Source organism: Berghia stephanieae, chromosome 11, assembly GCF_034508935.2.
Source record: "Berghia stephanieae isolate SIO BIC M18660-M18661 chromosome 11, UCSD_Bste_1.3, whole genome shotgun sequence".
Taxonomy (NCBI): domain Eukaryota; kingdom Metazoa; phylum Mollusca; class Gastropoda; order Nudibranchia; family Aeolidiidae; genus Berghia; species Berghia stephanieae.
The window spans coordinates 33,783,650-33,811,149 of record NC_088370.1 but is presented as its reverse complement, the minus strand read 5'-3'; the positions used below and the strand labels follow the sequence as shown (position 1 = coordinate 33,811,149).

The 27,500-nt window shown below is 37.7% G+C and overlaps 1 protein-coding gene and 2 long non-coding RNA genes across 5 annotated transcripts in view; 1 reads left to right on the top strand and 2 right to left on the bottom strand.

The window, feature by feature from the left end:
- LOC144956285 (G-protein coupled receptor GRL101-like) overlaps positions 1–27,500 on the bottom strand; it is a 163,294-nt gene that overhangs the window by 123,433 nt on the left and 12,361 nt on the right. The window lies entirely within an intron of this gene.
- On the top strand, positions 11,215–17,214 carry LOC144956452 (uncharacterized). Its single transcript, XR_013641954.1, has 3 exons — positions 11,215–11,520; positions 13,842–14,037; positions 16,103–17,214. It is a non-coding gene; the product is annotated as an uncharacterized LOC144956452 (long non-coding RNA).
- LOC144956453 (uncharacterized) lies at positions 16,066–22,273 on the bottom strand. Its single transcript, XR_013641955.1, has 3 exons — positions 22,126–22,273; positions 21,149–21,253; positions 16,066–16,204 (listed from the first exon to the last, which is right to left on the bottom strand). It is a non-coding gene; the product is annotated as an uncharacterized LOC144956453 (long non-coding RNA).

Here is a 27,500-nt window from a genome sequence, read left to right as displayed (position 1 = left end):
GCACGTTTAGTGGCTATTGTGCCATATAACAGCTCAAGTTTTGTATCAAATTTTATTTCCTTTTTTCATTGCAATGATTGGTTGTCGAATTGACGAATTGCTATTTAAAACTATTATTGGGGTCAGGATATATCATTACGAGTGAAAATCTATTTTTAGTCAAACCGGATGCATGCCGGAGAAAAAATAGTTCTCGAACTCCTTCGTATTTTTATTTTTACAAAGCATGGAAGGGACGCCTCATAATATTTTTGCTATTACGATGTATTAAAATCGTTTTGTTTTTCTCTTAAAACAAAAGGTGAACTGGTATAAGAATTCATAAAGGATCTGTCTGCCAGGGGACTGAATACATACCCTGTGTAATTGATCTTCTGGTTTCAGAGTGATGGCATCTTATTTTCTAGTTTAAATATATGCTGGTCGCCAATAAAGATCATCCATCCTCGCTCTTTTATATCCAGTAATCCCTAAGAATCTGCCTTTACATCTTGTTACTAAAATAGTTATGCCATGTTATGATTCAATACGTAACCTATTCATTACTAGTACTCCTGAAGGACTAGTTCTATACACACTTCCAATGAGTTTGGAACCGGAAGATTAAAAAGGGTGACGTCACGACGTCTCCGCTTTATTTCCATCACCGAGAGACTCTTAATTTTGAGATTTTATATAGCGCAATATCCACTAAACGTGCTTAAAGCGCTTTACAATGGGTCCCTGGCCAACAGTAATACATAACATATAGGACGAGACATGAGGCCTGTTAGGCAATATTGCAATTGTTTTGGGACAGAGACAACGCTGTTAACGGCCAGGTACTCATTTTACACCTGAGTACGGTGAGAGAATATGAGTAAAGAGCCTTCTCCAAGGACTGAACTATGCGTCAGCGAAGCTCGAACCCAGGACCTTCCGATCCGAAAGCGAGTGTCATACCCCAAGACCACATAGCCGCTTTGAGATGATAGGTCACAAAAGGGTTTCGCCTATGTTCGGCAGACAAAAAATCTAGTTACGAAGCCTTTTCCGAAACTAACAGTATTTTATCCTACTTTCCATTATGAAATAACTGCCGCTCAGTTGAAATCAGTCTGACTGTAACACTGGGTCAGAAGTTAATTTGGTTTTTGACTAAAATCAGGAACCAGGAATGCTCCCAAAAATGGACCACTTTTGAATGTGAGCCAATAGATTTAGCCCATTGATGACCTTAGGGACAGTATTGGGGGAAAAAAACATGAATGGAGTTAAATGACATACTGACTTTTGAATGGCTTTGAATCTAAGGCAATCGATTTAGCCCAGCGATGATCTGAGAGACAGTATTGGGTGAAAAACATGAATGAAGTAAGATGAGATGCTGGTAGAGAGAGAGAGAGAGAGAGAGAGAGAGAGAGAGAGAGAGAGAGAGAGAGAGAGAGAGAGAGAGAGAGAGAGAAAGAGGGGGGGGGAGAGAGAGAAGAGAGAGAGATAGAGAGAGAGAGGGAGAGAGAGAGGGAGAGAGAGAGAGGGAGAGAGAGAGAGAGGGAGAGAGAGATAGAGAGAGAGAGAGGGAGAGAGAGAGAGAGGGAGATAGAGATAGATAGATAGATAGATAGAGAGAGAGAGAGGGAGAGAGAGAGAGATAGATAGATAGATAGAGAGAGAGAGAGGGAGAGAGAGAGAGAGTGAGATAGAGATAGATAGATAGATAGATAGAGAGAGAGAGAGAGAGAGACAGAGAGATGGAAAATGGGAAGAAGAAAGTGGGGGGGGGGGGGGGGGGGGGGTGTATAGGAGAGGAAGAGGGGCAATGGATTCTAAATTGAAGATTAAAATATAACAATAAATTTTGTCCCGGAAGTACTACACTCAACTACATTTGACACGCAATTCAATTCTGGTAGAGACACGCAAATCTCGCAAAGACACGCAATTCTAGCAATCAACGACACGTCATTTTTTTCTGGCAGTTTCTTTGACAGTTTGGTTTTTTAAAAGCCAAATTAAAAAAATAAATAGGATTTATAAAGCCATTTGACAGGGACAAATTAGGTATCTTTAATAAACCCCGACTTACTGTTACTTCTACCATTTGATTATACTTATTTGATAGAGAAAGTTGGGACACTACTTGTATAACATATACGAATTCTGACACTTTCACTGGCAAGAATAAGTTGACATTTTAAACATTAAATCTTGGCAGAGGAATTTGAAAATAAAGATTTATTTCAAATTTTTAATGGTAAAAAAAACCTATCAGTGTTTGAACATATTGTCATTTTTTCAGACTATTAATTTAATATTTTGAATTAAAGATTTGGTATCATTTTAAAAATCAATTTGGCAACCCTGCTCACGGTTGAAAACATTATGCACTAACTTCTCCATTTCCCGATCTCAACCCCCCCCCCCTTCCCCCCCCCCCCCCCCTTACCCTCCCCCCCCCTCCCTCCCCCCCCCCTCCATAACCCTTCTTTCCACAGTCTCCTTGTCTAGTTTATAACCCCCATTTCCTTTCAGCGAAGAAAGCAAAGGGAGCAGGAACCATCATCAAATGGCCACACCCAGGAACAAAATCAATTAAGGCAAGGCCAGTTTTTAATGGCCGTCTGCTCGATGATAAAGGAATGGACAACACCCGGGAGCTGCGTACGCTTATGGAGGACAGGACAGAATGGCGAAGACTTGTGGCTCATGTTGGGTGCCCCAAGGGGAGACCTAAGTAAGTAAGTAAGTAAGTAAGTAAGTAAGTAAGTAAGTAAGTTTAATGACCGTAGATGCCTACCATTTCTAGCCCAATGAAAAGTTCGAGCTACCCGAAGCCAGCCAGTATTTAGTATAAAAACCCGCCGTCTTAACTCTCTCCTTACTTATCCTTTTCAGTATTTTCCAAAATGGCAGGCTTTCCCAGAAGAAAAATTGATTTTTTAAAATTCAAACAAGACGCTCTACATAACAGCTTTATGTTCTAATTAATTAAATAAAGATGATTCTCCAAAGTTTGTGATGTACGAAATAAATCTGAATAAGAAAAATGTATATTGTTTCGTAACAAATGTGACGATTTTGCTGCAGGTGGTAAGGCAGAGGATTAATGGGATGGCATGTAGTCGAAAAGTAATGCAGATTGCTCTCCACCGACATACACCTATTTGCAGGTCTGATAACCCAGTTTATTAAGGGCTCATTTGTTGTAATGGAAATCTCAAAAATAAATAAATAAATAAATAAAACAAACAAAAAACGCAAAATATTGTTAATGACAACAATGTTACACACGGCCCATAAGTGGGTTCGGATGTCAGACCTGCATATTTGTATACGTGGCTCTTTACTAACCGCAATAATACATCAACTGACGTCATAATTATGTGACCCCTCGTTTCTAAAGAGGTATTCTTAAAGAAAAGAGCTTTTATATAGCGCAATATCCACAAAACGTGATCAAAGCGCTTTACAAGGGGTCCCTGGCCAAAAACAACACTTAACGTGTAGGACGTGACATGACGCCTGTTAGGCGATATTACAATTTTTTTCGGACAGAGACAACGCTTCTTAGGGGTGACAAAGCTGACTAAAGGGGACACCGATAACCCAGTTGGTAGAGCACTAGCTATACACGAAAAGGGACCTAGACCGATCCCAGGTGAAGTCGAGATTTTTTTGGGTTCTGATTCCTCTCTCCATCCAGTAACGAATGAGTAGCTGGGGCTGTTAGATCTGGAGGGAAGTACGTTGCGTCCTATCCAAAAAGTAGCAAGCAATCGCTATTGCCCGTTTCACACCATAGAAACCGATATAAATCAGGCTCCATGGGTTTGAGCCCTGCTTTAGGTACTTCCGTTTTCTTTTTTCACTTTGAGCAAGACTATTTACCCCGAATAGGCTTCAACAGTCGTGACGTCACTTCCCTCGTAATGACGCTTAGTAACTTAGTAAGTGGTTCTAAACTATCGGAACAATGGCGGACGCTTTTATGAAATATTTCTCGACGAGCATAAAAGTGTATCAGAGGAGAAAACCATTATAAATCTGATCATGTTTTGACTTTTATACATTCTGATCACATGACATGTAAAAGAGTTCTAGCCAGCATGAAGAATAAAAAGTACTGATTTTCTTAGTTTAGAACCAAGCTGCTCGTTGCGGGGCGGACGTGACATCATCAGAATATTGAATCCTGTTTGCTCACTTTGGACAACATGGATGATTCTGGTTGACATCAGACATTCGCTTGATGGATAACCTATATCCCTCGACGGAAAGCGTCGGCGACGGTATCTCATATGTAATCCTTCGCCTCAAAACGGTATTAAGTCGGGTTGGTTAAAATGTTGAAAATTGAATTCATAGCCAGAAATATCAGACTTGTGTTGAGTTTGTATGTTTTATTGAGGAGAATAGACACCATATTTCAGGGTGCTAATGCCAACAATTTATATTTTTGACCAGTTTGACATTTAATTCGGCTTTTAAGCATATGGTTCGTTCCGACATAATACCGTTTTGAGACGATGGAACACATATAATGTCTCGCCAAAGAGCATGATCTTTTTAAATCTTTCCTTACCGACCATGTTCAGTATTTTTCCAAAATGGCAAATTTACCCAGCAGAAAAATTGATTAAAAAAAAGAAACTCGAACAATCTCTCTACAAAACATTTTACGTTCTTATTAATTAAACAAAGATCATTCAACCAGTTTGTTATTTATTTGTGTTTATGTTACATGTGCGGCTATGTGGTCTAGTGGTATGACACTCGCTTTCGGATTGGAAGGTCATGGGTTCGAGCCTCGCTTGGCGCACAGTTGAGTCCTTGGAAAATACTCTTTACTCACATTCTCTAACCGTACTCAGGTGTAAAATGAGTAACTGGCCGTTAACATCGTTGTCTTTGTCCGAAAAAAAATGTAATATCGCCTAACATGCGTCATGTCCCGTCCTACATGTTAAATATTGCTGTTGGTCAGGGACCCCTTGTAAAGCGCTTTGAGCACATTTAGTGGATATTGCTCTATAGATAGTATGCGCGTGGCTAAGAAGCTCATGCATTGCCACCCGGAAGTATAACGGACCAACACACAAAACTGTGTGTATCCATGAACGTTTATAGTCGGATTAATACAGTTCAGTGAGCATTACTCAAAAACGCGGATGGCAAAAAAAAAACAATAACAAAGACCCGAGTGACGTCATCTTCGAACTATCTATATAAAAGCTCATTTTTTAAACAATTTGTTATTTAGTTGTGTTTATGTTATTTATATGTCCTGTACCTTGTGTCTCGCTGGGACTTGAAAGTGGTCTCAAACAAGACAAGCAGATTGATTGCCCTTGAATAATCTTAGCTCCCCTTGTTTAAATTAGATATCTCTGTCTGTCTAGAATTTCTTTAAGTGTTTGTTGTGTGTGTGAAATCCCTCGTATTCTACCGTACTCTGGAAAAAAAACCCATATTTAAAAATTTGGCCAGAAAACTCGTCCTTCAAATATCGGTCGATTTAAATGACCCTCATCTTGGAAAAAAACAACTCTCAAACCTGGGACTTCCGAAGTCCCAGGTTTGAGATTTTTTTTTTGCCAAGATGAGGGTCATTTAAATCGACCGATATTTGAAGGACGAGTTTTCTGGCCAAATTTTTAAATATGGGTTTTTCTAGAGTACCACAATATTATGTTGTGGCGGTGATAAAATTCTATAGGCCTATTATGTATTAGTATTATTTATTGTTCTAATCATTCTTTCTTAATAATACCATCACCACCCAAGATGTAAGAACCAATAAATTTCTATAAATAGAACGAAGATGACGTCACTCAGGTCCTCTTTATTGCTTTTTACCATTCGCGTTTATGAGTAATTCTCACTAGACTGTATAGATAGTATAAACTTGACTAAGAAGCTCTCTCACAACATTGCCATCCGGAAGTATAACGGACCGACACACAAAACTATGTGTAACCTTGAACGTTTATAGTCCGGTTAATACAGTTTAGTGAGAATTACCCATAAACGCGGATGGCAGAAAACAATAACAACGACCTGAATGACGTCAACTTCGTTCTATCTGTTCACCAGACTATAAAAGTTCAATGTTGCACATAGTTTTGTGTGTTGGTCTGTTATACTTCCGGATGACAATGTTGTGAGATTTTTAGCCAAGCGGATACTATCAATAAATCAGGCATACGAAAGTAAGGACTAATCTTGAGGGTTTTATTTCCTCCTGAGGATAAAATAATTTTCTGATAAGGTCATCAACTACGTGTGGTTAAAGAATATTTATTGAGACCCAAATAAAAACAAAACAAAACAAAAACCAAAAAAAAAAAAACCAAAAAAAAAAAAAAAAAAAAAAAAAAAAAAAAACAAAAAACAAAACAAAACAAAAAAAAAAAAAAAATAACAGCGAAAAAAAAAATCAAATTGAGCGTTTAGTGGCGCAATAGCCACTGAACTTGTTCAAAGAGATTTACAATGGGTCCCTAGCCAACAGCAACACTCAACACGTAGGATGAGACATGATGCCTGTTAGGCGATATATTTCTTTTTTTTTTTTTTGACAGAGACAAGCAACATTGTTAACGGCCAGGTACTCATTTTACAACCCGAGCACGATGAGAGAATGTGAGTAAATTTTCCAAGGACTCGAAACTATGCGCCGCTCAGATCAGCAGGTCTCAAACCCAGGACTTTCCGGTCCAAAGACGAGAGCCATACCAGGAGACCATATGTAACCCTTCGCCTCAAAACGGTATTAAGTCGGGATGGTTAAAATGTTGAAAATTGAATTTATAGCCAGAAATATCAGACTTGTGTCGAGTTTGTATGTTTTATTGAGGAGAATGGATACCATATTTTAGGGTGCTAATTCCAACAATTTATATTTTTTGACCAGTTTGACATTTAATTCGGCTTTTTAAGCATCTGGTTCGTTCCGACATAATATCGTATTGAGATGACGGGTCCCATATCGTGACCGCCTTAACCCTCTCCTTACCACCTAGAGCAAAATCGTTACATTTTGTAACGACACAATCATGTACACTTAATTTTATTCATATTTATTTTGTAAATCACAAATTTATTTGAAGAACGATCTTCGTGCGGCTATGTCGTGGTCTAGTGGTATGACACTCGCTTTCGGATAGGAAGGTCCTGGGTTCGAGCCTCGCTCGGCGCGTAGTTGAGTCCTCGGAAAAGACTCTTTACTCACATTCTCTCACCGTACTCAGGTGTAAAATGAGTACCTGGCCGTTAACAGCGTTGTCTTTGTCCTAAAAATTGTAATATCGCCTAACAGGCGTCATGTCTCATCCTACGTGTTAAATGTTGCTGTTGACCAGGGAGCCCTTGTAAAGCGCATTGAGCACGTAAAGTGGATATTGCGCTATATAAATGCTTAATTTTTAAATTTTTTTTTAAAACTAATAAGAACATAAAGTTGTTTTGTAGAGAGCTTGTTTTCTGCCGGTGAAGCCTGCTATTTTGGGGAAAATACTGAAAATGATCGGTAAGGAGAGATTTAAAACGGTTTTATGTCGGTATCGGAATGAGTTAGATGCTCAAAGGTGAATTTATATTATAGAAATAAAAATATTAGACCAGAGTGTTAAGATAATCTGTATTATTTATACTATACGGACTATTCGTGTAGTTTCATTATATTCTTATGACAAAAACTAAATTAAGATAAGATAAGATAAGATAAAATGAACTTTATATTATCCACTTATGTAAATTGAGTAGTGTCATAGGCTAATGCATTTGTGATAAGATAAGATAAAATGAACTTTATATTATCCACTTATGTAAATTGAGTAGTGTCATAGGCTAATGCATTTGTGATAAGATAAGATAAAATGAACTTTATATTATCCACTTATGTAAATTGAGTAGTGTCATAGGCTAATGCATTTGTGATAAGATAAGATAAGATTAACTTTATATTATCCACTTATGTAAATTAAGTAGTGTCATAGGCTAATGCAATTGTGATAAGATAAGATAAGATAAACTATATATTATCCACTTATGTAAATTGGGTAGTCTATAGACTAATGCATTTCTGAAAACAATTAAGCAACTAAATAATATATATATTTATATATATATATATATTTTTTTTTTTTAATGAGCTTTTATATAGAGCAATATCCACTCAACGCGCTCAAAGCGCTTTACAAGGGATCCCTGTCCAACAGCAACATATGACAAGTAGAACGAGACATAACTCCTGTAAGGCGATGTTATTACATTTTTTCCGACAGGGACAACGCTGTTAACGGCCAGGTACTCATTTTACACCTGAGTACGGTGACATAATGTGAGTAAAGAGCCTTTTCCAATGATTCAACTATGCGTCGAGCGAGGCTCGAGGTACCGATCCGAAAGCAAGTGTCATAGCACAAGACCACATAGCCGCACAAAAAAACGGAATAATAAAAGGAAAATACAATGACATAGAAGTAAACCAACAAGAGGCTTAACGAATTCTCCCATAACTTGTCATTCCAACTTCATATCCACTTTTCTATGTCTTGTTCACATCGGCATCATACAGTTCTGAGACGATGGCTTATAGCATACAGTTCTGAGACGATGGCTTATATAATATAACATACAGTTCTGAGACGGTGGCTTATAGCATACAGTTCTGAGACGATGGCTTATATATAACATACAGTTCTGAGACGATGGCTTATATAAAACATACAGTTCTGAGACGATGGCTTAAATATAACATACAGTTCTGAGACGATGGCTTATATAAAACATACAGTTCTGAGACGATGGCTTAAATATAACATACAGTTCTGAGACGATGGCTTAAATATAACATACAGTTCTGAGACGATGGCTTATATATAGCATACAGTTCTGAGACGATGGCTTATAGATAGCATACAGTTCTGAGACGATGGCTTATATATACCATACAGTTCTAAGACAATGGCTTATAGCATGCAGTTCTGAGACGATGGCTTATATATAGCATACAGTTCTGAGACGATGGCTTATATATAGCATACAGTTCTGAGACGATGGCTTATAGATAGCATACAGTTCTGAGACGATGGCTTATATATACCATACAGTTCTAAGACAATGGCTTATAGCATACAGTTCTGAGACGATGGCTTATATATAGCATACAGTTCTGAGACGATGGCTTATATATAGCATACAGTTCTGAGACGATGGCTTATATATAGCATACAGTTCTAAGACAATGGCTTCTAGCATATAGTTCTGAGACGATGGCTTATAGATAGAATGAAGTTGACGTCACTCAGGTCTTTGTTATTGTTTTTTGCAATCCATGCTTATGAGTAATTCTCAATAAACTGTATTAACCAGACTATAAACGTTCAAGGTGACACATCATTTTGTGTGTTGGTCCGTTATACGTCCGGATGGCAATGTTGTGAGCATCTTAGCCAAACGTACGATATCTATATTTGTGTGTTTCTAAGTGCTGTATTATTGCTTTTATCGTTTTTGTTTTTTGTAGTTAATTTAGAGCAAAATGTATGAGACTTTGGCTAAGTCGATAATTTGATTATTAGATGAAACAAAGGATAGTAAAAGAAAAACGAAAAAACAAAACCCAGAGTAAATAATATGTCATTATCTATAATGATTTAGAAAAAAGATTTACTTTTCTACATTTGATTGTCTCCGACATCCTGCTAACTTGAAGCCATTTAGTGACTTAATTGGTATGTTGTTGTTAAAACCAAATTTAGTGGATATTGTACAATAACAAGCCAGTGTCTAGATATATTTTTCGACTTTTTTTGTCAAAATTTTTTTGTTGGTTATTTCTGTTTTCTTTTTGTTGTTGTTGTTGTTGTTGTATTAATTACTTTTCCCTATCTCCGCAATACACTCTATTACCAACACTATAATATGTATATATTCCGTTCTCTCTCCACTCTACACATTGCGGTGATATTAATTTATATTCATGTCACAATAATGATATAGTACATTCACGTCTCTCCAATCCGAACATCACATTTCCCAGCATTTATTTTGTCCGGATTGCACAGACATCCTGAGAGTGGAGTCAGTCCCTAAGAAAGTGTATAGAAAAAGGAAAAAATATGCCCTTCCGCCACGACATCATAAGATATCGTCGCCTAGGCATTCCATGAAGGAATATAGATAACTCATCAAACAAGATGTCTGATGTCAACAGGAATCACCCATGTTGTCACAGTGAGCAAATTGGGGGTTAATAATCTCGCTCAAGAAAAAAAAACAAAAAAAAAAAAAAAACAAAAAAAAAACGAAAGTCCCTGAAGCGGGGTTCGAACCCGGGACCTTCCTGGTCACAATGCAATGCCTTAACCACTCGACCACGTTTTCGAAGAATAACAATCCGTCCCCAGACATCCTGTCCGGATAATGGAGACATAATCCGGATTGTCGAGTTACGTATTAGAGAAACAAGCAAATAAGCAAACAACCAAGTTATTATCCTATCAGAATACATTTTAGAACTAATCAAATCTACACGAGGCCCTGTGGCAGAGATTAGACATTTAGATCTGGTATAAATATACGAAACAGAAAAAAAAAACCTCCACAGACTGTCAAAACATGTTGATCTGAGAATGGCAGTATGATGCTAATTGTCACCCTCCGACTCAAAGCGGTATTATGTCAGGATACACTCAGTTCGGGAAATTGAATTTGAACACAAATATAAATCTTGGGTTTGATTTCTGTAGGTCATGGTGGAGTATAAATACTGTTTCTTGCTTTACAAAAACTTCTAAGGTCCAATTTCTCATTATTCTTTCTCTAAATTCACTTTCTGGGGTCTGAATCATCCCGACATAATACCGTTTTGAGACGGAGGGTCACAATTCTTGCAATGGATAGATTTGTATTTTATCGTTTGTTTTGTTATTACAATTGTTGATCTTGTTTATCTTTTGTCTCCTTTTCTGTTTTGTTTCTTCTTCTTGTTTGTATTTCTTAAAGTATATCAAGATATAAAGTGACTGGACAGGAAGTCCTAGTTGTGATAAAAGCATCGCCTCCAAAGACGTATTGTTTAGACCCAAGACCAACAACGGGAAGTGTAAGTATTAGGTATGTGTAGCATGTAGTATGATCTCCCTTTCTGTCAATAAGCTCCAACAGCTGTAGCAACGCGGCATTGGCGCTATAGATAGTATGCTGATGACGTCACGCAATGACCTACTTTAGTTCCGGATGGCAAAAGAACTTGGCTGGCTTGTAAACATTGATGTGAAACAAGCTCGAGTCCAATTTTTAAAACGTGAAACGTGCCAAATAACTGCATAATCATCGGATGCACTAGAAGACAGGGTCGAGATGGAGTATGGAGTCAAAATGTTCAGGTTACCATCCATTAGGAAGACGAAGGACCCAAAAATAATAATAAATTTAACCCAGCGGAGACAGTTGCAGCGATCAGAAGAAAGGGATTTGGCGATGGCCCAAATCTAACTTGCAGCCACCGAGTTTGCAATGATCATTCTGTTAAAGGTAAGAATTGATGGATAAATTAAAATCTTAAATATTATATATACGATATGAATTAATTTTAATTATTGTGAACAAAGCAAGTTTACTTCGCTCCAACATCATCATGTAGCCATTGTGGGCCATAGCATGTCACGGAGTTGGCGGCAACCGACCAAGGGCCTTGCCTTAATTTCTGACGTTGCAAGTTTATGATTTAGTAAATATGTGTTTTATTCTTTTTCATGGAAGAGAAATCAAATCAAAAATTTCAAACTCGGTGGTCTAACAAAATCTACGGAGAGATTTTTCACCGATGTGACTTTTCTATGCGAAACTCCGAATTTGGAGAAATCATCTGACTCATCTCAGACTCGGATGTAATCTGTAGTCTGTAGGCGGTCTAGAAGGAATCATTTTAATTTTATGGTCCATACACGGTCCGGATGGATGATCTTTTATTTGTTGTGTTTAGTTATCAGATAGGACCATGAATATTTCATGCATTTCTCGTGCAACATACTCTAAATCAAAACCAAATGCCTCATTACCGATAGTGATAGGGCTACTTTCGTTTTCAAGCTTTGGCTTTTATGAGATTAGGAAGTCTTTCACTGTTGTTCTGATCATTCATTTTAGAATTATAATGTTCCAGTTTATAACTTATGCTTTGTCAAGATTATTTTATTATGCATTTTAAAAACATGTTCTCCATTTGAAGAAATATTAAAAGTAAGGTTGCGTTTTTCTTAAGTTTTTTTTTCCGTTCCTCCGTTGGTGGTGTATTGTAAAATAACACGAACAAACTGCTTTTCTACACCGCTGTTGGACATGTAAATGCTAGTTTTTGACAGAAGTTTAACACGCTGCTTAGTGATCGCCAGTGTCAGTTTATAATGATAGTAATGGTTATTTTTTTACTGACAAAATTAATATTATAATTATTATTATTTTAAATTTTAATCCAAAGAAAGAAACAATCGACCTCTATCAATCCACTAAAATGACTTTTCATAATTTTCATAGTTAGAAACTAATTTTAACTCAAGGTGAGGATTAGTTATAATGTTTCGTATAGTCATTGAATTAGGGCCTTCATATGGAATTTTTCCCAAATATGACAATAATAATAATAAAAAAATTTCAATTAAAAAAAATTGTCCTTTGGGATCCCGATACTTTAATTGCAGCTATGTGGTATAGTTATCACCGTCATTTTGGAAGGATTAGGGTTCCAGACCCGTTCTGAGCAGTTGAGTCATTGGTAAAGGAACTTTATTCACATTCTCTCACCATACTCAGGCATAAATTGGGTAACTGGCTTTTAACATAGGCCTGTAAATTTGCCGGCATTTCTGGCAATTTCGCTCTGCCAGAACAAAAAATTAATTAAAATACTTTTTCATTTTGTTTAACAGCCTATTGAATTGGTAAAATTCTAAGAAAATATTCTGGGAAATGGGGATTTTTGCTCATGTTATTGAAAAAGCTTCAGCTCGAGGATTTTCAGGCAAGTTATTCAGGGGCAGATGCAGGCCTGTTAAACAGCATTGTCTCTTTCCGGAAAAAATGTAATATCGCCTAACAAGCGTCATGTCTCGACCTGCATGTAAAGTCTTGCTGTTGATAATAATAATAATGGTATAGATTTATAGTGCGCCAAACATCCCTTCATCAGGAGGGCTCTGGGCGCAAAACATAGATTAACTTAATCATGAAGCCCTAACACAGTACACGAACAACGCTAATTATACATATAATCAAAAGAAAGCCTGTCGGAATAAGAATGTCTTCAATCGACGCTTGAATTCCTCTAGTGAAGAAGTGTTGGCTATAAACCCCTTGCAAAGCGCTTTGAACAAATTTTCATTTCATGGAAATTGCACTATATAATTGTTCTACCCTTGTTCTAATTTGACAAAGCTTGATGTAAATTTAACGGAAAGCTTAAGGATTGTAAAAAAAAAAATAATTTAAAAATTGAGCTTTATATTATAGCGCAATATCCACTAAATGTGCTCAAAGCGCTTTACAAGGGGTCCCTGGTCAACAGCAACATTTAACATGTAGAACGGGACATGACGCCTTTTAGGCGACACTACAATTTTTCGGACAAAGAAAACGCTGTAAACGGCCAGGTATTCATTTTACACCCGAGTACGGTGAGAGAATGTGAATAAAGAGCCTTTTCCAAGGACTCAACTATGGCTCGAACCCATGACCTTCCGATCCAAAATCGAGAGTCATACCACTAGACCACATAGCCACACAAGGACCAGGACCAGATTGTAATAGGCAAGAAATGACGTAATATATTTCAACAATCAATTTTTTTGCCTTTACAGGAAGGCCAGCATCACTGCTTGACGAAACTGATCCTGATTGGGTTCCAACGTTAAAGCTTGGACATGGGGCAGAGAAAAAAACAGACCATTACTCATGTCTTAAAGATAGGAACAAACGCAATGACTGCAGGCAGCAACGGCTCTAGTTGAACAATCAACAATTGGAGAAACTAGCTCAATCATTGACCATGTAAATGTAAGTGTATTGATTGTATCTGTTTAAAACAATATTTATGTAGGCATGATATCTCTTCCTACATGTTAATGTTTCCGTTGGCTTGGGACATCTTGTAGAGTGCTTTGGGTGGATATTGCATGCGCTATATAAAAATAAAAGCAGATCTCACTCTCAGGAAATTTAATAGGTCCAAATCAAGCAATTTTTTGGGGGTAAAAAGTGAGATTAGCAACGTTTGTGCCGTTCATTACACTTTAAGGTCATTACACTTTAAAGTCATTGCATTGCCAGTTGAAAGGAAGTTGAATAGAGAGTGAAAAGATTGTAGATCTATGCACATAACAATAGACAAAGGGCACAAAATCATATTTCATATTGCAAAGTTAAGACACAAATCTATGACTATGAGGAATGTAATAAGACAAAGGGGAATAGAGCACATATCAAGTGACTTCATTTGCTCATAAGGTATGTAAGGAATGCCTGTCTGGTGAGCCAGTAATGAAGTCAAAAGTTTGTCCAAATTGTTGGTGCAAGAACTGATATCAAGAGAAGTTTTTTTTCAAATAACCAGACTGTACAAAAGCTTACATGGTTGAGTTTTAAGACTTTTAACTTCAGAGATAATAAATAACTGAACAAAAACCATCACTTCATTTGAATCAAAAGCTTTGTCTTTATTATGTTGATTAATTTTGTTTTATTGAATGAATGGGCAATGACAATTAATAAAAGAGGAAGATCCATTAAATTTGAGGGAAATGAAATGAATACTATTGTGAGCATGTCCTTCTATGCTATGGATAGGTTGCCTTTTAGGATAGTTCATACAAAATTAGAAAGTCCTGAAGGTTTTTGTCTTTGACTATAGCGTAACAAATTTTAAAAATATAGATTCTCTTTATTCACCTCTAGGGAAAATTTGTCTTTGGAGTCTATTCTAAAGGGAGACTGAAATAACCCAGCCATTGCCGCAACACAGCACCACAAACTGAGCTAGGGCTGAGGTGACTTGCTCAAGGCCACACAACGTAGTGACAAAGTGTTCTTATGATGAGATAGATAGAATTAAATGAGTTCACCCATATTGATTTATTCCTCAATTATTAAGATCTGGGAGGAAATGTTTTATTAACCTTAGCTAAATGAATATATTAATATTATAGTCTACATGTTATTTTTACAAGCCAATTGTCATTTCATTGTGGTAAAAGGCAATCTGCACAAATCAGCAGAATGACCAATCAAACGTTTTTTTACAGAAGCATGTACCTATTCCCTATGTATGTACAAAATACACACGCTGGCAACAAATTAAATAAAAAAATTAATAAATTATATGGCATAAAAGAAAAAACAAACATTCCCAGAAATGTAAAATATTATGGGCTAAGTTTGTCCATTTTTATTGGTTATAGCTAGCGGTATCTACAAGAAGTTGATGGTTAGGTGCAGCGCTTGTAGCACTCAATGGAATTTCCCGTGTAGAGAAAACATATATGTGTTTTTTGTATACTGGTGTAGGAAATACAGTTCTTATTTTTTTTCTTTTTTGGCGAAGGCCAATAATTGCCCGAACATTACAGTACAGCAGATTTTCTGAGCATACATAGTTTGATTCCACAGGTGATAGAATTACATTTAGTTTTTAAAATATTTGCGTGTTACTTGTAGAGTTTGTAAATAAATAGTTTTAGAATTTTTAGGTTTGCCAGTAATTTTGTGCTCGATGATAAATATTTAACATTTGCTGTACGGAGCAATGGTGATCCACAACTCTATTTTTTTTAAAAGAATAGATTTCCACATAAATATGCCAAACCTTTTGGAATTCATCATAAGGTTCAAGCACTATTGGCATTTGAAGTTGAAGTCAAAGAAAAACTTTAAAAAAAAATTATTTTGACCTGTAAAATGAATGACTTGCGTATTTGAGGAAATGGGGCTTAAGTTTTCTTTGTTTTCAAACATATTAAAATATTAAAATTAAAATTCCCAGTGACACGATAGACGCCAGAGGTGGTAGGTCAATAATGTACTATTTGCTCTATGTATTAACTTAATCTTGGTATTTCTTTTACAGGATTGTGAAGACAGACATTTCAGGTTCCCATCTTGATGCTGAGCAGAAAGCACTTGTCGACACACGGAGTCCACTATAACCCAATTTTTGGGAATGGCGAACCTGAAACGAAAAGAAAGCAGTCAGACTTTTTATTCATTCTTTTCCAATAATGCTTGATTTTATATACCTTTGTAATCCTTTTCATTCTTTTCATTAGACTAATACATGTGTTAAACATTTTTACTTTTGCCCGAAATGTTTGTGAAAAAATTGTACTAGTTGTAGTATTACTACTAGTAGTAGTAGTATTACTTCTGTTACCATTATTATATAGCAATGACTATGAAAAATGTTTTTTTTATCTTTTTGAAGAAATTTTTTGTCTAAAATCCAAGCCCTATCTCCACTGAGTAAAAATGTTTTTGAATTTTGAAAATCCATTCATAAATAAACAAGTTATACAGTTTTAAAGGTGTCATTTATTTGGATGACCCGCAAAGAGGAAAAAAACGCGAAAATATGGGACGCTTTTTCGGCATTTTTTTTTTTTCGACCTTTGGTTGTATCTTGCGTAATAAGTGGATTAAAAGATTGAAACTTGAAGAGCAAATTAGGATGGTGTTTTGTAAAATATGGGAAAAGTACTCGTCATATTCATATGAAATTTTACAACCAAAAAGAAGAAAAGTTCATGTATTACCTTGTCAGCGACAAAACCTCCACGCCCTCCACGCCCGGTAGTTTTAGAAATATTTTACTCCAAAGAGTAAAAATCTATTTTTAACGGTCTTCTGGTAATCGCACGAGTTTTTCACTTGACATAATCTAAAATGACCTTTTTTCTAACAGTGTGCCAACTTTCAGTCATATTCATAGATAAACAGCGTCGAAATTAATTTTTTAAAATAGCATATATGAAAACGGCTTCGTCCCATATTTTGACGCGAATTCGGGCACTTCGTGAGCGAAAAAGAGGCCCAAAGATTTGTGTGGGATAGTCATTGCTATAGTATATGTTCTGCAATAATATTCAAAACCTAATAATATTTTTGAATTGGCAAATAAATAGAAATCCATTGTATATTTAAACATGAAGTTGGAGCACAATAAAGAAAATAAAGTACTGTAATGACTTTTTAAAAAATTTGTTTTATCCGTTGCTTTTGTAATTTGATGGTGAATGCTTGACTGAGTTCTCATTTTTCTACCCTGGGTGTGGGGTCATTGACCTTCCATTGTGGGCAAGGTCATTATTGCTTTCTTCACCCCCCTATGTCGTCTGTATTCCTTTTTCAGGTAGCTTTCTATCTTTGTTTTGGAATAAGATTACATGCTTTTTTTCCCTGTCCTTAGATGAGAGAGTGACAAATGGATGTAAATTTATTTTGTAAATTTATAATCAACATTTTATAAACAATAGACTGGGTGGGGTCTTTGACTTCCCATGGTGGCAAGAGGTCATGCTGTGTCCTCTATCCCTTATATTGTTTTCCAAGTTTCTTTATGTCCTTGTCTTGGAATGAGATTACTTGGTTTTGTCCTTTCCCTTGCCGGAGTCATTGGCTGAGAGAGAAACAGTCAAATGAATATTGTTGGTTTTGGGAAAAAAAAAATGTTTGTCTTGTAAATCAGTTCGCGTAAAAATTTTTTATTATATTATATATATATGTGTATATATAATATGGGGGGCGAAGTGGCCGAGTGGTTAAGGCAGTGCACTGTGATCCGGATGACCCAGGTTCGAGCCCCGCTTCAGGCACTTTCGTTTTTTTTTCCTTGAGCAAGATTATTAACCCCCAATTTGCTCAATTGGACAACATGGGTGATTCCTGTTGACATCAGACATCTTGTTTGATGAGTTATCTATATTCCTTCGTGGAATGCCTAGGCGACGATATCTTATGATATCGCTGCGCAAAAGGCATAACGTAACTTAATATAATATAATAAAAAAATAATACGTGAACGTTTGAGTGTATTCCTCTTAGGGGGACCTGTGCTTGTGTCAGGATGAGACTTTTGGGTGTTATCAGACTTAGTACACTGATAGCATTCTCTTGGAATCTACATTTGTTCCTCTTTGTCTTACTTTTCTTGTGTGCTTTTAATTGTAAATCTGGAAATTTTTACAATCCCATTTTATTCCTTTTTACTGGTGCTGAAATGTGTCGCAAGTGCAGTAAAACCCTTAAATCAAACATAAACATTTGAGTGTATTCCGTCTCTGGATGGAACTGTTAGGCGATCTCAAAACTAAGCACATTAATAACTTTGATCTACTTCTGCTCTGTATTTGATCCAAGCCCATTTTTCTTACTACGTATTTCGCAACAGCTTTTAATTGTGCTGAAAATGACCTAATAGTGTCGCAAGCACCAAAAGTAGTCCATCAGAACCATTAGGTCTATAGAGCCAGATTTCATCCCAGCAGAGACGCCAACTTTAAATTTGGCTCACAGGAGTTTCAGACACCACTCGTAGGAATTTCAATGCCGAAAGAGGACTTTCCGCACAAAAAAAAAAAAAGGAATTGGAATGGTATTTGGCATTGTGTTTACATATTGTATAGTTCTAAATAGGTAACTGATTAGGATTATATTATGATACATAAACACATTGCCAAATACAATCCCAAAGTTTCCTTATTTTAAATGTAGTAAAGCGCAGAACCTTAATGGTAGAGATACTGGTGGTAGTGAGAATGATGTGGTGTTGGTGGTTGTAGTAATAGTGGTAGTGATGATGATATGGTGGTGGTGGGTGGTGGTGGTTGAAGTAATAGTGGTAGTGATGATGATATGATGGTGGTGGTTGTAGTAGTAGTGGTAGTGATGATGATATGGTGGTGGTGGTTGTAGTATTAGTGGTAGTGAGAATGATGTGGTTTTGGTGGTTGTAGTAATAGTGGTAGTGATGATGATATGGTGGTGGTGGTGGTTGAAGTAATAGTGGTAGTAATGATGATATGGTGGTGGTGGTTGTAGTAGTAGTGGTAGTGATGATGATATGGTGGTGGTGGTTGAAGTAGTAGTTGTAGTGATGATGGTGATGTGGTGGTGGTTGTAGTAGTAGTGGTAGTTGCAGTGATTATGATGTGGTGGTGGTGGTTGAAGTAGTAGTGGTAGTGATGATGTGGTGGTGGTGGTTGTTGTAGTAGTAGTGGTAATGATGATGTGGTGGTTGTAGTAGTAGTGGTAGTGATAATGATATGGTGGTGGTGGTGATTGAAGTAGTAGTGGTAGTGATGATGATGTGGTGGTGGTTGTAGTAGTAGTGGTAATGATGATGATGTGGTGATGAAGATGAGGTAGTGGTTGTAGTAGTGGTGGTAGTGATGATGATATGGTGGTGATGGTGATTTTAGTACAAATGGTAGTGATGATGATGTGGTGGTGGTTGTGGTAGTGGTGGTAGTGATGATGATGTGGTGGTGGTTGTAATAGTATTAGTGGTAGTGATGATGACGTGGTGGGGGTGGTTGTAGTAGTAGTGGTAGTGATGATGTGGTGGTGGTTGTAGTAGTAGTGGTAGTGATGATGTGGTGGTGGTTTTAGTAGTAGTGGTAGTGATGACGTGGTGGGGGTGGTTGTAGTAGTAGTGGTGGTAGTGATGATGTGGTGGTAGTGGTTGTAGTAGTAGTGGTAGTGATGATGTGGTGGTGATGGTTGTAGTAGTAGTGGTAGTGATGATGTGGTGGAGGTGGTTGTAGTAGTAGTGGTAATGATGATGTGGTGGAGGTGGTGGTTGTAGTAGTAGTGGTAGTGATAACGATGATGTGGTTGGGAGTGGTTGTAGTAGTAGTTGTGGTACTGATGATGATGTGGTGGTGGTGGTGGTGGTGGTTGTAGTAATAGTGATAGTGATGATGATGTGGTGGTGGTTGCAGTAGTAGTGGTAGTTGCAGTGATGATGATGTGGTGGTGGTGGTGGTTGCAGTCGTAGTGGTAATGATGATGTGGTGGTGGTGGTTGTAGTTGTAGTGATGATGTGGTGGTGGTGGTTGTAGTAGTAGTGGTAATGATGATGTGGTGGTGGTGGTTGTAGTAGTAGTGGTAGTGATGATGAGGTGGTGGTGGTGGTTGTAGTAGTAGTGGTAGTGATGATGTGGTGGTGGTGGTGGTTGTAGTAGTAGCGTTAGTGATCATGATGTGTTGGTGGTGGTTGTAGTAGTAGTGGAAGTGATGATGATGTGGTGGTGGGGGCTGTAATAGTGCTGGTAGTGGTAGTGATGATGATGTGGTGGTGGTGGTTGTAATAATGATGATGATGTGGTGGTGGTGGTTGTAGTAGTAGTTGTGGTACTGATGATGATGTGGTGGTGGTGGTGGTTGCAGTAGTAGTGGTAGTGATGATGGTTGTAATTCTAGTGGCAGTGATGATGATGTGGTGGTTGGAGGGGGGGGGGGGGGGAATGTGTCCTTGGAACAATTTGACCTCGCCGGAATTTGACGGAAGTTGCCCGGAGCCCGGAATTTTTTGCTCCAGACCGGAGGTTTTTCCGGTGAAACCGGAGTTTTGGCATCACTGCATCCCAGTTTCTATAGTGTGAAAATAATAACTTGTTACCCTTCGAATAGGGCGCTTTTCTATTGCCAAATTACTGCTGGGTGTACAAAAATAAAAGAAAGGGGAGGGGGTGGGGTCTTAACTTCATCTAGGATATATCTCGGTCTCTTTGATTGTGAAATGGGTGCTCTACCAACTGAGTTAACGGGACTGCCATGAGTCGCAACACCATTTAAACGTTTATGTCCGAACACACTGACTGAGCAAATGTGAGTAAAGAGGCTTTTCCAAGGACTCGACTGAGTCTCCCATAGTAGAACTTGAACCTATTAAAGAAGTTTCTTATTTCTTTTTTTTTTTTAAGTTATTCATATTCTAGTTCAAGAAAATTCATTGTAATGAATATAGCCATGTGATAAAAACCTCTATATCGTATTATCAATCCTGCATGGAGTAATATAAATAAATGTAGAAATCAAAATAATAATATGTAATAACAGTAATAATAATCATAGAAGTGAGATGAAAACGGGGGGGGGGGGGGGGGGGGGGGGTTACCTTAGCAGCTAGTACCACTTTCCCACAGCTAGGAGGCTTAAACCATTTTACATCCGTCACCCATACATTGTAGGCCTGATTATAAGTAGTCAGTCCCCTGTAAGCCTGAAAAAAAAATTGTGGCAATGGTGGTAATATTATTAATTGAAACGAGAGGATAAAAACTGTTGTTATCACACTTAGTTAACAACAGTGAATTAAATTTGCTGTGAAATGTGGAGTACTCATCTGAAAGGTTATTAGAATTATTCAGAGAGACACAATTCCATAACTCAACATCAGCCGTGGGGCTAAAAATTATATAGTTGGGGGATTGAGTAAAATATCGAATAAAAAAGTAGTCATTCAATGGAGCCGAAGTTTAACCTGGTTTGAAAAGCGCGAAACGGACCATAGCAATTCCTACCCTTTAGATAGGACTCTAGTCTATGTCAAAGTACTTTCCGCTAGATCTAACAGACTCAGCTACCCAATCACTGCTGGATTGACAAGGGGAGTGGGATTAGAAAAAAAAATAATCACTCGGGATCAAGCTCAGTCCCTTGGTGGGGCTTTTAAAACAGTCTTATGGGCATGATGTTTTGTTACTGTATTAATCAGTTTGATTTGGACTCGGGACCACATTGATTTCATAGTCATTGCCTGCCCTGGTGTTTTTAATTTAAATTATTATTTATAATCTTTGGTGAATTTGGAGGAATTCATCACCTTAAAGGCAAAATAGTTGAAATTTGATTGTAACCACAAAGACTCATTGATCCACTACTTAGACTGACTTAACTTAGACTAAACTTACTAAGACTAAGACTAAGATGAACACGACTCGTGAAGCAGGTCATATCATATTAATATTCCCGTGTCAGGTTCGACATATCTGTCTTCTGTGATTTTTTGAGAATAAATCTTACAATTAGCCGTGAATCATGTAACATAGTATAGGTATAGCATAGGGAAACGATTAAATAATACAGACTTACCGTGAAATGTGTAGACCGTGGAGACAGAAACTTGTGGTCGTGACGAGGTAGTTCGCTACATCAAACGATGAGACTGGCTGTAGTTCCTAAAGATTATGGCACCAGTCGTGTTCACAAATGGCATAGGGGTCTACATCATTAACGGGAATTAAAAAAAAATATTTATGTCTAGAACCAGAAAAATATGGAAGATTATCGACAGAAACTAATATTTTACTATTCTACGCCATTGTCTTCCATTGCTTTCTGCCAGCCGGAAGTAAACTTCCACTCCGATCAGCTGTTTAACCGCATACTATCTATATGAATATACTATATTATTATTATACGAATATGTATGAATTTGATGTCTCAAGGTTACGTTGAGTGTAATAATAAAGATGAGAAAGAATGAGATTGAATGTGAGAGATAGGAGAAAGATAAAAAGAGAGAAAGCGGGGGAGGGGGGGGGGGGCGGAGATGGAACATGGGAGGGACTGAGTAAGATAAAGAGAGAGAGAGAGAGAGAGAGAGAGAGAGAGAGAGAGAAAGCGAGAGAAAGAGAGAGAGAGTAAGAGAGATAGAGAGAGTAAGAGAGATAGAGAGAGTAAGAGAGAGAGAGGGAGAGAGAGAGAGAGAGAGAGAGAAAGCGAGAGAAAGCGAGGGAAAGAGAGAGAGTAAGAGAGATAGAGAGAGTAAGAGAGAGAGAGAGGGAGAGAGAGAGAGAGAGAGAGAGAGAGAGAGAGAAAGCGAGAGAAAGCGAGGGAAAGAGAGAGAGAGTAAGAGAGATAGAGAGAGTAAGAGAGAGAGAGAGAGGGAGAAAGAGAGAGAGAGAGAGAGAGAGAGAGAGAGAAAGCGAGAGAAAGCGAGGGAAAGAGAGAGAGAGAGTAAGAGAGATAGAGAGAGTAAGAGAGAGAGAGAGAGAGAGGGAGAAAGAGAGAGAGAGAGAGAGAGAGAGAGAGAGAGAGGGAGAGAGAGAGAGAGAGAGACTATAACAAAACTATCATTTGACAAGGGAGATAAATCATTCCTCAAGCTCTTCTCCAAATTTAATACTGGCATCTTGCAGTTTTATTCTTCTTCTCATTCCTCACAAATACAGAAGGAGATCTAGCGGAACTAACCATCACCCCCTCTACCCCCCCCCCCCCCACCCCCGCCACCCCAATGGCAATCTAAGCCCTCCAGCCCCTCCCTCCCCCCACTACACCTCCTTCCGCTGTCAGGCGTCTCACCCTTCTTCTTCAATATTTATGCGGTAGTCAGTGATTTATTGACTAGTTCTTTCCCCTTTCTTTAAACCTAACTTACTTCCCGATACTAGAACCGGAACGGGCAGTTGCTGTAGGCCTAATATAAATAAAAGGTTCTTGATCCCCTGCCTTTGAAATTTTGTACAAGTTCCAATTGCCGATTGGGAAAGAGTCGAAATAGGCTTCAAGAGTCGTGACGTCATTTCCCTTGTAATGACGCATAGTAACTGGTTCTAAACTATTGGAACTATGGCGGAAGCCTTATGAAATACTTCTCTGACGAGCATAAAAGTGTATCCAGTGGAAAAAAACATTATAAATCTGATCATGTTATGACTTTTATATATTCTGATTACATGACATGTGATAAAGTTCTCGCCAGCATGAAGAATAAAAAGTATCGATTTTCTTTGTTTAGCTACTCGTTGCTGGGCGGACGTGACATCAGACTATTGAACCCTATTTCAAACCCAAGGGAGAAAACGTCCTTCAAAAATCTTATCAATATAGATAGAAAGAAGTTGACGTCACTCAGGTCTTTGTTATTGGGTTTTTTTTTTGCCATCCGCGTTTATGAGTAATTCTCACTAAACTGTATTAACCAGACAATAAACGTTCAAGGTTACACATAGATTTGTGTGTAATACTTCCGGATGGCAATGTTGTGAGTTTCTTAGCCAAGCGCATACTATCCCTCCTATGGCCTCTCCAATATTATTACTAGAAGTTAACGATTTGGTCCCGATAGCTCAGTTGGTAGAGCACTCGCTTCACGAGAAGCAAAGGAACTGAGATCGATCCCGTGTACAGTTGATATTTTTTGCTGACCCCCTTGTCAACCCAGCATTGATTGGGTAGCTGGGTCTGATAGATCTGGCGAAAAGCACTTTGCGATAGACTAGCGTCCTATCAAGGAGGATAGAAGACAATTGCTATTGTTCGTTTCACGCTATGGAAACCGGGATAAACACCGACTTCATGGACCTATGGCTTTAACGAAACTACTTTAATGATTAAAATTAATCATTGTTGTCAGGATGTCATTTTGTCATTTCGCGTCAAAATCTATATTTAGTCAACCGAATATCATGATGTTATTAAACGGCAAAATATATTTTAGTAAATCAGGATGGCTTTGTGTCATTACGCGTCAAAATCTATTTTTAGTAACCCCGGAAGTGTGCCGGAGAGAAAACAAAAACAATTTGTGAACTGCTGCCTTATAATCTTCTTTTATTTTATAGATAGTTCGAAGATGACATCACTCAGATCTTTATTATTACTTTTTGCCATCCGCTTTTATGAGTAATGCTCACTAAACTGTATTCACCAGACTATAAACGTTCAAGGTTATACATAGTTTGTGTGTTGGTCCGTTGTACTTCCGGATGGCAATGTTGTGAGCTTCTTGGCCAAGCGGATACTATCTATAGGGTTTTCTCCAGAACTAAAAGTCTCTGACCATAGTTTTACGTTTGCTAGTACAAACAATTGATCAAACGGTGAATTCAACAAACACTGATTTTAGCGCTGAATAAAAGATTTGCCTCTATTCTCCTGAATGCGATGATTTGGAAGTTTATATCCGTTTTATTATCCTAAAATATCTTAACAACGCCACTACCACCTTTATCTCCATTGAGGAGTTGAGTCACAGCGGATCTCAATTGGGAATGAAATTACCGGAAGAGTAGCGTCCCTTGATTGGACGTCACCCATAGTCTGTGACGTCACCGGCGGAAAAGTTATTAGAGAGAGAACGTCATGTTGGTTGTGCGCATGCGTCTCTCGTCCTCACTTCCGGTGAAAGCGGCTTGAGACACTTCAAAACCAAATTGACGTTCTCTCTGTAAGGTGACATCCAATCAAGGGACGCTACTCTTCCGCTAATCTCATTCCCTATAGATAGAATGCGCTTGGCCAAGGAGTTCACAACATTGCCATCCGGAAGTATAACGGACCAACACACAGACTCTGTGTAACCATGAACTTTTATAGTCTGGTTAATACAGTTTAGTGAGAACAACTCACAAACGCGGATGGCAAAAACCATAACAAAGGCCTGAGTGACGTCATCTGCATACTATCTATAGAGTTTTATCAAGAAAGGGTTGACTAGTGACCAATCCATAAGTCATAATGTCTACCAGAATCAATGAAACACGACCTCTATATCATCTTCTCATTTCCCTTGTTGTCAGTGACGTTTGTTTTACGGTACCAGGAAAACGATGAAGAGATGATAAAACACCTCCATTTATCTTAGCCAGTCTGATAACTCTGGTCATAGACAAATCTAAAGGACATTTCCCATGCAACGTCAATAGGCGTCCGATTTCCATCCGACCTATGTTTTCTAGTACGTAGCGAAAAAGGAATATTAAAAAAAAATCCCTATGAATTTATCTTTAGAGTTTTTGATAACTGGTCAAGGATAAATCTAAAAGGCATTTCCCATGCAACGTCAATAGGCGTCCGATTTCCATCCGACCCATGTTTTCTAGTACGTAGCAAAAAAGGAATATTAAAAAAAAAAATCCCTATGAATTTATCTTTGGAGTTTTTGATAACTGGTCAAGGATAAATATAAAGGGTAGTTCCCATACAACGTCAATAGTCGTCCGATTTCTTCCATCAAACGTATGTTTTCCAGTAAGTAACGATATAGAAATATATTTTTTAAAACATAAGAATTTGTCTTTAGAGTTTTTGATAACTGGTCAAAGATAAGTCTAAAGGTCAGTTCCCATACCACGTCAATAGACGTCCGATTTCCATCCGACCTATGTTTTCCAGTACGTAACGATATAGAAATATGTATTTAAAAAAAAAAAAAACCTATGAATTTTTTTTTAGAGTTTATGATAAAGCTAAAGACTGGTTCCCATACACCGTCAATAAATAGCCGCCCGACTTAAGGGCGTCGTAAGTTTTCGAGACATACCTACGTTTGTTTTACGGAAACGATAAAGTCTATTTGTGCGGCTGCTATGTGGTCTAGTGGTATGACACTCCCTTTCGGATCGGTCCTGAGTTCGAGCCACGCTCGGCGCATAGTTGAGTCCTTGGAAAAGGCTTTTTTCTCACATTCTCTCACCGTACTCAGTTGTATGAGTACCTGGCCGTTAACAGTGTTGTCTCTGTCTGAAAAAAAATTGCAGTATCTCCTGTCAGGCATCATGTCTCGTTCTACATGTTACGTGTTGCTGTTGGTCAGGGATCCCATGTAAAGCGCTTTGAGCACATTTAGTGGCTATTGCGCTATATAAAAGCTCAATTAAACGATAAAAAAAAAAGTATGCCTTCATCTTAGAGAATCTGATAACTGGTCAATGATCAATCTAAAAAGCGTCCGATATAATGGCGTTGTATGTTTTCCTAGACTTACATGTGTTTGTTTTACGGTGACTATTAAGAAATATAGTATAGAAAATTAAAATTCATCGTAGAGTGTCTGATAATCATAAATCTAAAGAACAAATCCAAAACGCTGTCGATAGACGTCCGTATTACGGTCGTAGTATAGTCTTTAGACAGACCCAAGTTTGATATACAGTACCAGGAAAATAATGAGGAAATTTTTTTTAAACTGCACATAATAGTGTTTCGGTGTTTTTTTGTTGTTTTTTGTTTGTTTTGTTTTTGTTGTTGTTGTTGTTTTAAAAAAATGTTTTTGTAGTTGTTTTTTGTTTTTAATCACAAATTGTCAAAAATGTCGGCGTATGAATATTTGTTTTGTGAATGTTATTTCACATGTGAAATAAAATAATAAAATAAAATAAAAATATAATAAATTCTCTTTATTCATCCCATAGGGGAAATGTGTCTCTAAGGTCTATTCCAAGGAATAACCCAGGCGTCAACCGAAGTGCAGAGCCGTAAATAGAGCTAGGGCGAGGTGACTTACTCAAGGCCACACACCGCAGCGGCAGTTGATCGAACTCGGTACCTTTCGGGTACGAAGCAAATACCGAAACGCTGAGCCTCGCTGCCCCTCAAATACGGATATTTAATTTATTCAACACCTATAGAAAATTAGATTAGTGGAAGAGTAGCGTCCCTTGATTGGATGTCACCGGGGGAGAAGTTATTTGTAAACAAACCAATTACAAGCCAAGCGCTCCAAATACAAAATTTATTAT